This window comes from Ambystoma mexicanum, chromosome 10 (assembly GCF_040938575.1).
Source record: "Ambystoma mexicanum isolate Mex_15411 chromosome 10, UKY_AmexF1_1, whole genome shotgun sequence".
NCBI classification, from domain to species: domain Eukaryota; kingdom Metazoa; phylum Chordata; class Amphibia; order Caudata; family Ambystomatidae; genus Ambystoma; species Ambystoma mexicanum.
This window is the reverse complement of record NC_090932.1, coordinates 698094313-698110027: the sequence shown is the minus strand read 5'-3', so window position 1 is coordinate 698110027 and position 15715 is coordinate 698094313.

Below are 15715 nucleotides of genomic sequence, written 5' to 3'. Positions count from 1 at the left end.
TCCCCCAGTAGTGTGCAGGATCAAAGTGGCAGCATGTGTCCTGCACAACATTGCAACACGCTGGGGCCTGCCCGTGGACATGGTGGTGCCCCCACATCCCCAACCACATGCACGCCCGCTGCGCATGGGAGGGGAAAGGGCACGTGGTGAGGCAGCCCGTACGCAGCTGGTGGCTAATTACTTCACCTAAAATCACACCCTGTGGAGTGCACACAGCCCTGGCACATACCATCTGACAATCAATGATGATGACATAAGGGACAGTCAACTGTCACAACCATACCAGCCTGAGATTGGTCACCTGGAAGTGTTACATTGTGTGCATCCCTACCTACACAAACACCACAAATGATGTGTCATCAAAAGACACACTTCTATGCTGCAAAAATCATTTCCCCCTTACAAAATACAACATGACAACAGTGCCATGTCACCCAACCCCTCCCCAGCACCGCCACCCAACACACCATGGCATGTCATGCTATGTGAGAGCAAACAAAGCTATCCCCAAAACATGACACAAGTGTCAAAGTACAGTGTCCCTAATGGAAACTGCCCACACACAATATGCTGCCAGTAATTTAAAACTAACAACACACATGACCAAATACTTACCAACAATACAATGCAGCTACACAACCTCAAACATAGCATAAACATGACAGTACGAAGTTAAAGTAGTGGTAGTCTTACAACCTGATCATGCCAGCACATCGGCCACTTCCAACTGTACAGTGCTGCTGCCACGCAAATGTCCAAGTGCACTGCTTACAACATGAACTCCATCTCCAAAGTAGATGGCCTAGGACAAGCCTGCATGTGCCCAGTAGGAATACAGTGGATGCCCACCGGAGCCACACAAGGCAACACACTATAAAAAAAATATATATATCAAAAATCAAAAATCTTAAATCAAAAATGGCCATGTGGGGACGGGGGGGGAGGGATGCCACCCAGGAGGTCCGAGGACAGGGTGCGCACCAACACCCACCTGTGTGCATGTTGGGAAAAAAAACACCTCCATGGGCTGATTTTGCCTGGCTTTTACAGTTTATATCACAGACTCGAGCTGATCCTGGTTTTTACTCCACAGACTCGAACTGTCCCTGTCCACTGCGGTTCCCCTGTTACCCAAGCCGGCATTTCTAGCTCTTCTTTATTTGGACTGCCGAAGCGCCGGGGTCATCACTTTCTACTCCAGGTAATCGTGCTGTAACAGTCCCCGACTGCCTGTCTTCTTACTCACGTTCTTTGCCCCTAGTTACATCACAGGGGTCCTCCTTATACACGAGCCTCACTTTCTCCTTCACTTGCTTTCCAGCTCCTCCTTGCCAGAAACAAATATCATTTTCCACTAGTGTTATTCACTGGAATTCCATTTTAGCCAGTTGGCTACCACCCAGGACCTGTCCTGTGTAAGGTCAGTACTTGACCACCAATATGAGTCTACCAGAGCTCCCCCGTTTTAATCAGTGTGTCCTTGTGTATGTATCTCATTAACTCTATATATGGAGTCTTTTTATATACCATGCCCTGCCATTACATAAGGTGTTTTAACCATAGCACCCCTTCCTCTTTCACAGGGGTTCTCCAAACCTTGGCTCCATGAAGAAGGCTGTGATCCACTGTTTAGCCGAAACGTCCTGGGACCCTTCCCCCCTTAGGGGTTAATAGGTCCCCGTTTTCCAATTGGCCTTGATTCATGTCAGCGATGTCGATCCATTTTGGTCACCCTCTAGCCTGGCTTCTGTCAGACCTATCCAAGGTTCTGTGTTAGAGCAACAAAATGTTCTGTTGGTCTTATTAAATCGAGGTATACATGCCACTTACCTGTTATCCATTTAAGGTGTTCAATGAGAAGAACATGAAATGTACTAAATATGATAAGAAAGCTGCGTGTACATAGGTTTTCCTCTAAGAATGTTACCTGATGGTATTTTTATGCATCAATCTGTTTCTGCTTTGTTTATATGCTGACCGCATAATTTGTCACACGCACTACTTATGGGTCTATGCAATTTCTGTTTGTTTAAAAGTGAACACGTGACTGAGGAGAGTAAATAAAAAATACTCCCAGATTTATATTAACTAAGTGCTTGTGATATGTTTTTTCTCCTTGATGCTTTCCCATCTTTCCCCTGGATATGTATAAATAATAGCTATAACAGGGATTCAGATACATATCAAATTGTATTTGCATCCCAACAAATTGCAATTAGCTTTGACTGTTTTAGCCAGGACAAACCCCCCCTTGTGTTCTTTCATGGCCTGCACGGCTATGCCAATGTGGGAGAACTACTGCTGTCGCTCTCATCACCCTCTGCTGCTGCCACAGGAGGTGGTGCTGCCACACGAGGTGTTGGTGCTATGGGAGGCAGCCCACGCAAAGCCCTGGTATGGTCCTCCATGGCAGCCAGCATGTGGGTGTGGATGGTCTCGTTCTGGAGGATTATATAGCGGAGATCCCCATGCAACACCTGACGTGATGCCCGGATCTCCTCCCAAGTTGCCTGCATCTCAGCTGAGAGCGAACGTGTGAGCCGCTCCAGCTGCTGTTCTGTCCTCAAGTTAGTGGAAGCCTCAAGGTCAACAAGAATCTCCCTGAGGTGATGGAGTTCTACCCTCAGGGCTTCCCTGTGGCCGTGGGACTCTATTGATATCGATTGGCGTAGAGTCTCCAGTGCCGTCCGTCTGTCCCTGTTGGATGCCAACATGTCCTCCCTGTGTGATTGGCAAATGGAGTCTGTTGCCTGCTGTAGTTGCTCCATCTGCCTTTCAGGGGGGACAATGGAAGTGGCCACCCTCTCCATTGCTTGAGCCATCATCTCAACTGATGCTGCCTGCTGGGTTGCCATACCGTAAATGGATTCTCCCATGCGGTATTGCATGGTGGCGTACGGCCACCGCGTCGGCGGGCACCACACCTGTTTGGGGCAAGGTGATCTGCGCCTTGCTATGCCGGCACTGCCTGAGGCTGCAGGACTGCATTCCCCCTCTGATCTGCTGGCCCAGGAACAAGATCAGATGTTGTGGAGTGTGAACCTGCATCCGTAACCGCCAAAGGTGGACTTACCAACACTGACATCCCCATAGAGGGTTCTACCCCTGGTACAGGTGGGTTGGACAGAACAGAATCCCTGCCAGAAACACTTACCTGCGATGCCACATAGGTCTCATCATCCGAATCTGCACCTGAATCCTCTTCCCCTGAGGACGCCATCCCTGCTATCATTATGAAAACGATCGCCCCAGACATTCTGGCTGAAATTACTGCGGCCATTAACAATTCCTGCCAAACGGGACTGGTCCCCCCTGAACTGAAATCTGCCAGGGTCATTCCCCTCCTCAAGAAGCCTTCTCTTGATCCCACCGTCCCTGCCAACTTCCGCCCGATCTCTCTTCTCCCATTCTTAGCTAAACTCTTGGAATCTCTGGTTTCACCCCTTCTGTCTTCCTTCTTGGAATCTTCTAATATTTTTTACCATGACCATGCACAGACTGGTTTCAGACCTGGTAGAGGGACGGAAAGTGTACTTTTCTCCGTACAAAATGATATGTCCAGACTGGTTGATGCGGCGGAGTAGGGGCCCTAATCCTGCTGGATCCATCTGCCGCATTCGACACGGTGGACCATTCCATCCTTCTATCACGTCTCGCACAGATTGGGATCTCCTTTTCTGTTCTCGCCTGGTTCACTTCCTTTCTTTCTGATCGCACTCAGACCCTCGCCATGCCTCCCTTTCTTTCTGCCCCTTGTGCACTCACCTGTGGTGTTCCCCAGGGATCTTCTCTCTCTCCGATCCTGTTCAACATTTATATCTGGGCACTGGTCTGCCTTATCCGCTCTTACGGACTTAATTGTTATTCCTATGCGGATGACACACAGATCCTGATCCGGCTTGATCAGGATCAGTGGCGGCTGGTGAGTTTGAAAGCTGGTGGGGTGTAAATTTCCCAGGGCGAATTTAGTAGCGAGCGCACGCAGCACGCGAGCCCACCCCCCCCCCCCCCCGAAGGGACATTTTTGGAAAAATGGCCTACAAAATGTGCAATTTACTGTCCAAAAAACCCACCAGATATGAAAAAAGCATTGGGTTTTACATATTAATGGTGGTACACTATTCTTACGTGTGCAAGTGCGATGGTGTATTTTACAGCAGCTTGTATTGAGAATAGCTGGTACTAAACACACACACGTGAAGTGTTGAGCGCTGTCTATGTCATTCCCGTGATGCCAGCTTATTTGTCATTGACTTGTTTGGGATTGCAGATGCCATCTCCTCATGCATAACGAGCTGCGTGCCTGCAGCAGCAAGGCACTCCTTTATAAAGCCCCCCTAATATGGGCACAGAGGTCCTCTGCCATTTGCAACTTCAGTATCGTATTATTTATTTCTGTTGCTCACGTAGATCATGAGAAGAACTGATGCATGCTGAACAGAACATTTTATTAATTATGAGGCCAAGAGGGTGAGTGGCTGTGCACATGCTTGGTCACGAATGCTCAGACATCTAAGGAAACTATAAATGCTGTATTGGACAGTATTGGCAGCCCAAAGACAGTGTTTTTGCAGAATGGCTTCGAGGGCATGAACCCAGACTTCAAAAAGCATTGTGAAATAGAAAATTAGAAACAATATCATCTTTACGGCTCTATATTATATACCCCAGTAACAATATTGCACATATCTGGTCAAGGGACACATAGAATGTTTGATTTGTGTGTTAGCATTGAATTAGTGAGTCTTGAAAAAGTGTATGTGACAAGGCCATTTGTGTTTGATGTGCAGTTGATTAGCTTTTCTGCTAATGCTAATCTTTAACTGCATCGTCGGGGCTCCTTCGTACCTACATATATATAATATACATGTAACCTAATGCAATAATGTTTGTATGAATGCATCACAAATCACATTTACTTGCAACAGCGCCTCGATGCCTCCGGGCTGTTTGCGCGCTATACAAATGAAATACATAAATAAGTTGTAGCACAGTATTGCTACTGTAAAGGGCCAAGTGGTACTGTTCCCACTTGGGTCAACGGGGAATGGTATCATGGCTGCAGTTATAAAGGTATACATCCACACCTTTGCAAAAGTCAAAACAACAGGCAGGACCAGAAGTTATCAGCCCGAAATAGAGAGCTATCACACACAGCATGAGCAGGGGGTAGGGTTGGCCCCCTCATGGGTCTTAGTTCGGCTAATTATTAGCATTTGCTTTGTTTAAAAAAAATAAGGAATCACACCAAAACAACAAAGCGTTTTTTTGTAGAAAATGCTGAGCTCTATGCAAGTGTACTCGTCCTTAGCGCTAAAGGGTTATCAGAGTACCTCTAACATTCATGTCAGTAGACTTGTCCTGGGCTAACTTCCAGCAAAGGGTATTTCTGCCCTAATTGTACATACGCTTTGACAGCATATATTATTATTTTTTTTTTTAAGAAAGCTACACAGTGAAATAAAGGCTATTGAAAAAGGCGTTCGCTGAGTTTGGATTCAAATTACTTTAAACGCCTTTGCCCAAACCACTTCACTTCCAACGCCATGCCCACGAAGCCCATTGCGGAACGTTAGCACATACGCGTACACCACCATTCACTCGCACAGGGGCAGCAGGGGAGTGAATGGTGAGGCGCCATTAGTTTCTCCTTAAGAAAGAAAGCAACCATTGGAGACTTGCTGAGACAGCATGGTGACAAGTGCTATAGATTTGGACTCAGTAAACTCTCTGCCATCCCTGCAGAAAGAAATTAAAAGACGCGTTGAAGCAGAAATAGAACTATATGAATCATTTAAATTACCAGTTGTGATGTAATCCTGTAATGATCCTGATGCCGTTCTCGAACTCCTGGGAGTTCGGGAAACAGTGTCAAGAGTGTATTGCTGACCGTTATGGAGAGTGCACCCGCCTGGGGGCTCTCAGTCTCTACAATAAAACAAAGGTTTTCCCTTGTAGTCTCGTTAAGTTATACCCAGAGTTAAACTTAACAAAACCGTTTGCCCTTTTATCTACTAAGGCAACATTTAGAGCCTCACCCTAGGATCCCAATGTCACTGCTGCAGTGCTGCATACATACTACAAGGGACGGGCGTGTCCACGCACAGCACACACACAGACAGACACACGGGACTGAATCTGGTGCAAAGGAGGGCAGGCATTCGAAGGGAATGAGGGGATATATGGTGACTTTTTTGTAGGCCCTAAATCAAGAATTCGTCTGATTAACTCCTTTGGGTAGTTGCTCAACATTGAGGTTTGGATCAGTGGAAGGTGAGACGGGACAGACATTGCGCACGATGAGTAGCGGGAGGTGGCTGCATTGTTGGCATTAGTCATGATTGCGGGGAGGCACATCTCGCTGTCCAGCTGGACCCCAAGGATGGACGATTGCGGCAGCAGGTGAAATGATGCCCAACGGGAATGAGATGTGAGAAGAGGTGGCATGTGGCACTATGGATGTGAGCACTTTAAACAGCTTTGATTTGGACGGATTGAGCATCAGTCAGCGATGCCCTTCCCGCAGTGCCAGAGGGAGTAATTTTATCATAAGCAAAGGGGGAGCAGATGTGCACTGCCACACTCTCCTGGATGATAAAGGGATTTTGCTTGTAGAATTAAGGCTGCAGAGCCAACTCAGCTATGCAGAGGGGTATCTGACCACACCTCGAGTCATTATTGGTGATAAACCCGAATGAAACACATGCCAGCAGAGTCTCTGGCGGTATGCCGCCCGCCCCCTGTTATCCTGCTTGTTCCCTTGCTTACATTCTTTTGCTTCCAATCGCTCAACACCGTTTTGAAAAGGTGAACTTGTGCTCAAGTTGTGGTTTATTTCTACCAAAATCAGTTGACACCAGTTGTGCACAACATGGCACTTTCTCGAAGTTGTTATGAGGGTTGACCATTTGTCGGTAAAATAGCTCAGCGGGTTGAGCGCTCGCTGCTGCGATCTATGTGTTCGGCAGGTCGCAGGTACGAATCCCGGCAAGGCCAACTCAGCCTTTCATCCTTCCGAGGTCGATAAATGAGCACCAACTTCGGTTGGGATGATAAATGTATGTACATATGTTCTCTGTAAAGCCCTTTGGCTTAAGGCGCTATATAAATAACAAACCATTATCATTATCTAGCTTAAGGTTGGATGGCAGGTGCCATTGTGTGCCCATTACGGGAGAGGTAATTGGCAATGGACAGGCATCACCACTCCACTACTAAATCGCTCCCCTTAAATCTCCCTTTCATGGGAGCTGACAGTGAAAGCACAGTGGCTTGCACCGCGTCAGGTATCTGGCTGTCCATAGCCTGGTAATGTGAGGCACACTGTATACATTGGCCCTCGGAGCCTGTAGAGCCCTCAGCCCACACTGTTTCCGTTAGTGGGGCCATAGAGGTGGCGGTGGGCCAGTGTTTCTCCCACCCACCCATGCTGCTTCAGGGGTGCCAGGCAGGCTGGGCAGCAGTACACACTTGGAAATGGGGTGCTTTGGTTCAGATGGAGAGTCCCGCTATTGAAAGAATGCCTTGTTCAGATGTAAAAAGAGGACACATATGGCACCACGTGATTACAGGCCCGTGGCATCAGCTTTTGTGAGGGCTTCTAGATACCCAGCTGCCTGACATGGCACGCAGCATCATACCTCACGGAAGATCTTCTGTCATCTGCATTTACTGGGGAGAACTAGCGACTTGTTTCCAACACAGCCAGATGTTCCCTGGAGGAAGAGACGAGGTGGCAGTGTCATCCCATTGCGCAGCTGCCGGGATGGAGAGATCAAATCCCCAGTCTTTCGTTTGCCATTCTAATTTTAGATAACGTAAAGCTCCGGCTGAGGATGGTACCACGCGCCAATAACACGTCAACAGCCAGCGAAAATCAACACTGCGTGTTATTTTATTTTATATGCAATACTTACGTTGTAACAACTAACATCTTCATGCTTCTAGTAGTTAAACGTTTCACAAAGAAAATAGTTTGCATTCCGTTGCTTATGGCTGGCATAAGTTAAATAGTAGTTTACTGTGTCTAAAATACATGCACTTCAAAGTATTGTGTTTTCAATACATCACAGATGCGTTTGTGGTTGCAGCCACGGCCCGCGACCACTCCCGACGCATCTGCTAATTGTGCCGTTTTATATTTTCAGCATTTTCCGACAAAAAATCCCGAAAATATAAAACGGCACAAGTCACCAGGGAGAGCCTGGCTGGCAGGGAGAGGCCCTCTCCCTGCCAGGACTCTCCCTGGTGACTTGTGCCATTTCCCGGCCGTTTTTATTTTCGGCATTGTTTGTGGAAAAAGGCCGAAAATATAAAACGGCACTATTAGCAGATGCGGGAGTGGTCGCAGCTGCCCGCGGCTGCAGTATGGGCAGCAGCAGCGCACTCCTGCCTGCGGCCTTGCGTACCAGTCCGGCGTGGCCCAAGGCAAGGCCCTTGGGCCACGCACGGACCGGGGGTAAACAAAACAAGGCTAGGCCCAGGCGGCCCCCGCCGAGCTGACTGCCGTCCACTTGGGGCGGCCCGCTACCACCAAGGCTCGCCCCAAGTTGACGGCAGTCAGCACGGCAGCAACACTGAACGACGTGTAGGCCCTGGCCTACACGTCGTTCAGTGTTGACTCAGCCCTAGCCCTGGGCCGTGTGGTGGATCACATAGTTTGGGCTCGGGGAGGGGAGTGTAAGTAACACTCCCAGTCCCCGGGCCCAGAGAAGAAATGGGGGTACTTACCGCTGCGCCTGGTCACTTCACTGGGCAGCACCACAACTTGTTGATGTTGACTCGTCGTACCGCGGCTGGAAAGAGAAACAGTCAACAGGGTGTGAAGGCCGCGCAGGCGCACGCACACACCCTGCGCCGCCAGTAGTCTGACTCATAGATACAGTAATATCATTGGCTGTTTGCCAGCCAATGATATTACTGTATCCATGGCAGGAGAGGGAATAAGTGCGCTGTTTGCGCACATTTCAGGCTGGCGGGGCCACCCCTGAAGCGCCCCGCCAGGCTTCTAATGAAAGGGGCTACGTAGGGTGCGGGAAGCTACGAGCTCCACGCACCCGACTATAGAAAAAATATATACTAAATTGGGACAGCCCCGGCGCTGGGCCGACATGACACACTATTGTTTCCTTGCCACAGCGCCCCCGCGCTGTTGTCAAAGGAAATGCAGCAGTACTAAAGCTAAAAGAGATTCAATCAGAGAAGTTCTCTGACTGAATCTCTTTTAGCTTCTCTCTTTTTTTGGGGCGGCGGCGCCCGGCCGCCCTATCATAGCAGCCGCCACTGATCAGGATCAATCTGTGGTTGCAGCTCGTCTTCATGATTGGCTTAAGTCAGTCGGTATTTGGATGGACCAAAATTGGCTCAAACTGAATGGTGATAAAACGGAAGTAATGCTTGTGGGCTCCCCTCCTAATCCGTCTTAATGGACCACCGCTTTCTGGCCCACATCGTTGGGTCCTCTACCCTGTCCTGTAAACAAGGTAAAGAATCTGGGGGTTATCCGCTCTGCATCCCTTTCTATGTCAAATCAGGTTTCGGCTGTCAGTCCGCACACCACCAGATCAGGGTTCTAAAGAGGGTGCTACCTATGATCCCAGAAACCATGCGTTCCCCAGTGGTGGCGGCACTGGTTCTCTCACGGCTGGATTATTGTAATTCCTTATACTTATCTCAACCGACGGGTTTGCTACAACGCCTCCAACGTATGCAAAATCTGGCAGCCAGACTGGCCACTGGGTCCTCCTATGGTGCCCACATCTCACCGGTACTTCGTCGTCTCCACTGGCTCCCGGTGGCACAGCGTGTTAACTTTAAGTCATTATGCATTTTCCACCGGGCAGTTCATGGCTTAGGAGCGGAATTCCTTCAAGATAAATTTTCGCGATATATCCCGGATCGTGACCTTCTCTCCTCTACAACCAACCTTCTTAAGGTCCCCAGGTTCAATCGGGAAAGACATGGCGGCAGAGCCTTCTCTATTACCGCAGCCAAGCTCTGGAACACTCTGCCACTATCACTTAAATCCTCGGCTAATCATCTGGCTTTCCGGAAAGCCCTGAAGACCACCCTGTTCTAACGCGTCTGTCCTTGTTGAGCTCGCAGCTTCCCTACCAGCGCCATGATGCCTCTGGGCGACCGTGCGCTTTACAAATATATATAACATAACATAACATAACTGAATAGAGGTCTGGGGAGGTGCACCCAGAGGCACCCCTCGACAGAATGGTCTGCAGCAAGATTGGGTTCTCACCCACCACCACACCACGTTCCCCACTGGTGCCCGGTCGTGCCTGAGATTCCTCCTGGGTCTGCACCATCTCCTCAACCTCAACAGCATCAAGTGTGTCATCCCCTGCAAAAACATGAAAGACAAAAAATGGAAACAGGCATTAGCACCATAGCACACAAATAGGCCTGACAAGCTACAGAACCAGTACATGATTTACACATGTCCCACATGACTGTAACCCTCCCATGCATGCAATGTCACTGAGTTGGAAGGGGAGGCAAAAGGGAGACACTGATGACACCAACATGGAAAAGCAACACATTTGCTGCATGCTGGGTAGCACTGCCATCACACATTGGCCTGTGAGTGGCATGTCCAATACACATACATGACACATGCCATCACACACAAATGGCATGTACCATAGCCATGGTACATTCCACAAGTTCATCCAAATGTCAGTGAATGAATACTGTCAGCCATCCATGTGAGATGGACATGATAAGATCAAAAATGCTACATAGTGTGACAAAATAGGGATGTGCCACACACTGCAACACATCCAGTGTACAAAAATACATTGATTGCAGGCCGATGTACACATCAATGGTTGGTCACTTCAACATGACAGGAAACAACTATCATGTTCCACATTCAAACAGGCCCCAAAAATTCCTGTGATCAGGCCAATACTCAATTAGCCTGAATGGTCAAATCATTCATCTAACAAGGTAACACATGTGGGCCAATGTGGGGTTCATCAATGACAGAAGCATGTCACAAATGTGACAATAGGGCTGAAGAATGCATAGCAAAAGTGGGAGAATTGAAACATTCAGCCTGAACGAACACTGAAAAATACAAACAATGTTGTTGCAAGATGCCACTTCAAGGGCAACTCCCGTAATGTTGAGCAAAATTACTAATGTGGGCCGAAGGGATACTGTCACACCCAAACCCAAGGTCGCTGAATGTTTTGGATGAAGCACATGGGTGACCCATACCACTCAGGCACACACACCCTCACCTGGCACTCAATCAGAACCCGTCACCCAAACAACATACACATGCATTACACACACATGCATGGGCACTCACCGGACAATGCATCATAATCAGGTAGTCCTCCCACACCTTGGATCTGTTCCGCTGTGATGAAGGCCCCAGCAACAGACTCATGTTCAGTGAGTTTGTTGTCCTCTTGTGGAGACCCACCGCCAGTCACCAGAGTAGCGGCATGATTTGAGGCCAGCTTGTTCTTTGCTCTGCGTTTCAGGTCATTCCACCGCTTGTAGCAATCATCAGCTGAGCGCGTCACAAATCCAAAGGCACTTATGCGGTCGGCGATGGTCTGCCAGTGTGCCTTACGTTGACCAGGTGTGGTCTTGCACCCTGCAGTCACCAGCATTTCGTGGCTATGTGCCGACACATAGCCCATAAGTGCATCAAGTTCCGGTTCATTAAAGCAAGGCTTCCTTGAGGTACCGGACTGTGTAGCCGTGTCTGGGGTCTCAGCCTGTCGTGCCAGAGCACCCTTCTTCCTCTTCTTTAAAGGTGGAGCAGAGCCAGAGTGGCTTACGCCGCTCTGGTCAGTAGGGGCAGAACCACCGGTGGACTGGGTAGTAGGAGTGTGGGAATGCACAATGACCATAGGTCTTGATGCAGGCATTGGTTGCAGGGTAATGTTGGCAGGGGGAACGTCAGTTTGATGGACCGGGACTGACACTGTCCTGGCTGGGAGAGTCAGAGCTGGGGCGGATGGAGCTGCAGCTGCCCCTGCAGCCTCCCCACCCTGCATACTTGGGGCAGCAGATGACATATCTGCCCCAGATCCACGTGGATTGGTGACAACAACTTGCACCGCCACACGTGGCCTAGACTTGCTGACCTGAAAGTCAGCCAGGGAGTCATCCTGTGCCAGGTCAGGTGCCAAAATGGGCTTGTCCAACAGGGGCTGAGCTTGGATGGTGTCAGCCACGTTTCCCTCAACCATGGGGGGGCATGGGTGTTCCTGATTGTTCCTCCACACATGGGGGTATAGGGGCACCCTGCAAATCCCAGCCACGTCCCCTACTGCACCCACCATGGCCACCTTTTGAAGGTTGCCCACCTTTGCCTCCCTTACCGCTTGGTCGCCTCCCAGCCATGGCACTGATGTTGTTGTGCGTATGGGAGTTGCAGTAAACTATTGTCCAGGGCAATTGGGGGTCAAAGGGGTAGGATACTAGATGGAATTTGTACCCTGGTGCTCTAATAAGGCTGTCTGTGACCCCTGGGGGAAGATGATGGGTCACGCAACGCACAGGCAGCCCAATATCAAAAATTAACATGCACGCAACCCCTCGTAGACTATGTGCGTCAAAAAATGAACCCACACTACGCTGTGGCACCCAGAAACACAAAAATAAGCGTACGCGTAATACACCCAGCCTACAATGACCTCTGTAGGGGAACGCAACACACGGGGCAAGCACAGTTGCTAAGTACGTGCGGAACTCACCGTCTGCCTGGAAAAAGAACGTGAAAAATACGCGCGTGTGCGCGTTGGCAACACCCCCGCCAAAAGAAGAATTGTACGCTGTCTGAGGAGGCAGGACAAAAGGGGAAGTGAACTCTGTTAGAGGAAACAGGCCCAACAAAAATTCAGAAAAGAGCTATCAGAGGTAACAGGGAGTACGAACTAGAAACGCTGTGAAGTAATCGCGTGTGAACCAACAAGAAGTACAGATTTCACCCACTCGCTCTCCATGAAAAGCACGTACAAGGAAATGGCGTCCTACACATAGCTTTTAAACCGGCCCATACGTACACATCAGATACGCGTGTACGCATGCGCTTTCCTCCAATTACACGCGATGACACTCGGACGTGCAGTTTTTCCACGTGTGCTCTGTCATCACGTGCTATGAGGGAAACGCCTGCGCGCGTAATGTAACTTATGCACTTACGCGCTAAGGGCCATTGGTCCAATGGAATCCCGTGCGTCTGCTGACGCACTTACGCGCTAAGGCCCTTTCCTCGAATTACACACTGACGTGCAATTTCTTCATGTGCCAAATCACTCTGTATCTAGCTGGCCACGTGAAAACACACAGAAGACCACGCTCCTGCCCAGAAGGCCGAATTACTGCCCCCCAGAGCCCCGAGCACGCTCCCACCTGCCATCTGCTGCTGCCTGACTGCCTGCTGCCCACATGCCCTGGCATATGCTGCCTGCACGTCAGCAAGGGGTGTAGGTGCTGTGACCACCCCTGCTGGAACTGAAAACTCCCGACTGGGATTCCATCGCTCCACAGCCCAGCCCCAGGACCCAGTTGCCCACCCACACCTGCCTCTGGGGTTGCCATGTCCGGCACAACACCATCTAGCAGCACTGGCAACCCCCAGCCAGAGAGGCAGAGGGCCACCAGCTTCACTGCCACCGAAGATGGTGTCCTGGTGGAGCAAGTCCTGGGGCAGTATGATGCCCTCTTTGGAAGTTTGCGCGCCGACAATGAAGGACGGACCAGGATCTGGATGGACATTGTGACTGCCATCAACGCGGAGGGGGTGGTAGTCCGCGACTTACATCATGTCAAGAAGCGCTGGGAGGACTTCAGGTCCAGGACCCTCAACAAGGCCCGGCGCCTCGCTAAGGCAGTGGATGCCAAGGGGCGCTGGGGCCAGCTGTCGAACCATCAAATGAGGGTCCTGGAACGCATATGCCCAGCGCTCTACGTCCAGATCCTTGAGAGGCAGACCCGTCTGGAGTCGAGCGGTAAGTGTAGATTCATGGTGTTAGTACGCTGTACGTGACGTGGTGTGCCAGTAGTGTGCAGGTTGCACATGTTTTTATGTAGGGGCATGTAGGGATGTGTATGAACATGGGCGTGCGGCAGCCACATGTGAGTCCTCTCAGTTGTGAGACACATTGATGGTGTATGTGTTGGTAAGCATGCTGGGCAAATGCATGTGTGGGAGCACACGTTTGAATTTATGTGTATGCACATTGGCACGGTTGTGGCATGGATGGTGGTTCATAATGCATGTATCTGCAATGTGTACATGTGCATGTATGTGTATCTGACAAGTGTGCAAATGTGATGCAACAAGGATGCACGTGACACTGATATGTAGAAGGATGAGTGGCAGATGTGATATGTATGGCGATCTCATCACTGCAATAGTTGGAGGAGATGTAGACATGCATGTAAGTGTGGTGGCGTGTGTGCATGTCTAGTGCACTCCTTGTGTTTCATGTGATGTTAGGCTCACCTTTGCCTGTTCATGCTGTTGTATGTGTATGGATGGTGCTGCCTGGTGCAATGTTGCTGTTGAAATGTTCATGTGTGTGAGTTGAAATGACATGTGTGTCGTGGAGTTGATGCCGTGTCTGTAGTTAAACAATGCCAGTCATGTGCAACTGTCATGTGTGTATCAGTCCATTGTACAGAGCCCTGATGCCTGTGTTTTATCTCTCCCTGTCTGCATCGTCAACTGAAGAAGAGGGCGGAGAGGGTGCTGTGGAGCACAGCGGCTGGGATCATCCCGCCAGCCGGAGACGCAAGGCCTGGCTCCCCTCCCAGGTTGTCATCTTGTCGGGGAGTGAGGAGTCCGGTACCGCGTCCCAGGCCGCAGCTGCCGAGGGAAGGTCCAAGAGGCGGAGGTTGGAGTTGGACTCCTCGGCAGCAGAAGGGGCAGCTGAGACCCCACAGGGTCCGACGGAGGAAGATGGCACGGAGTCATCCAGGTTGGTGGGGGGTTTGATGGAGGAGGAGGCCGTGCAAGGGACAGAGACGGGGTCTGGAGGTAGGGATTCCACTGGTGCCAGTGGTGCAGTGCAGGGGCAGGGACAAGAGGCAGCACCGGCCACCGCGGAGGTGCCTGTGTGTAATCCTCTTCCCGATCCTGTGACTGCATCATCCCGCACCAGCAGGGATGCCTACGTCTAGACCCGTTTCCAGGGAGGGGATCCGCTTACAACAACTGGCCTTCCTCTCCCTGCGGACGTGGCTATCCGGGACAGGGTTGAGCCTGTCCTGGGTGGGGTGGCATTGCGTCAACGGGCCATGCGAGCTGACCTGCAGTCTTTCCATGAGGAGACTGCACATCTTCTCGGATGGCTCGCTGACCGCGTAGACCTACTGGGACAGCTCACCAGGGCCGGATTACTCCATTTTCTGGACCTTGTTCCGACCCCCTCCTCAACTGAACCCCCTATGCCCCAGTCATCCTCCAAGCCATCTTCCCACCTATGTATCACCTGGGTACCCTGTGGAGCTGCCTCTGACCCTGCGGCCAGGCTTGTGGAGGACACATCCCTGCCACAGTCAGGAGTCGGACGTCCAGCAGGGGTGGCCACCTCAACAACTGCACCCCAGCCGGAGGAGGATGTGCAGGCAGCAAGAGCCAGGGCACAGGCAGAGGCACAGCAGCAGCAGCAACAAGGTGGGAGCCATCATGGCTCGGGGCCTTCGACATCGGAGGGGCAGGCATCGGCCAGAG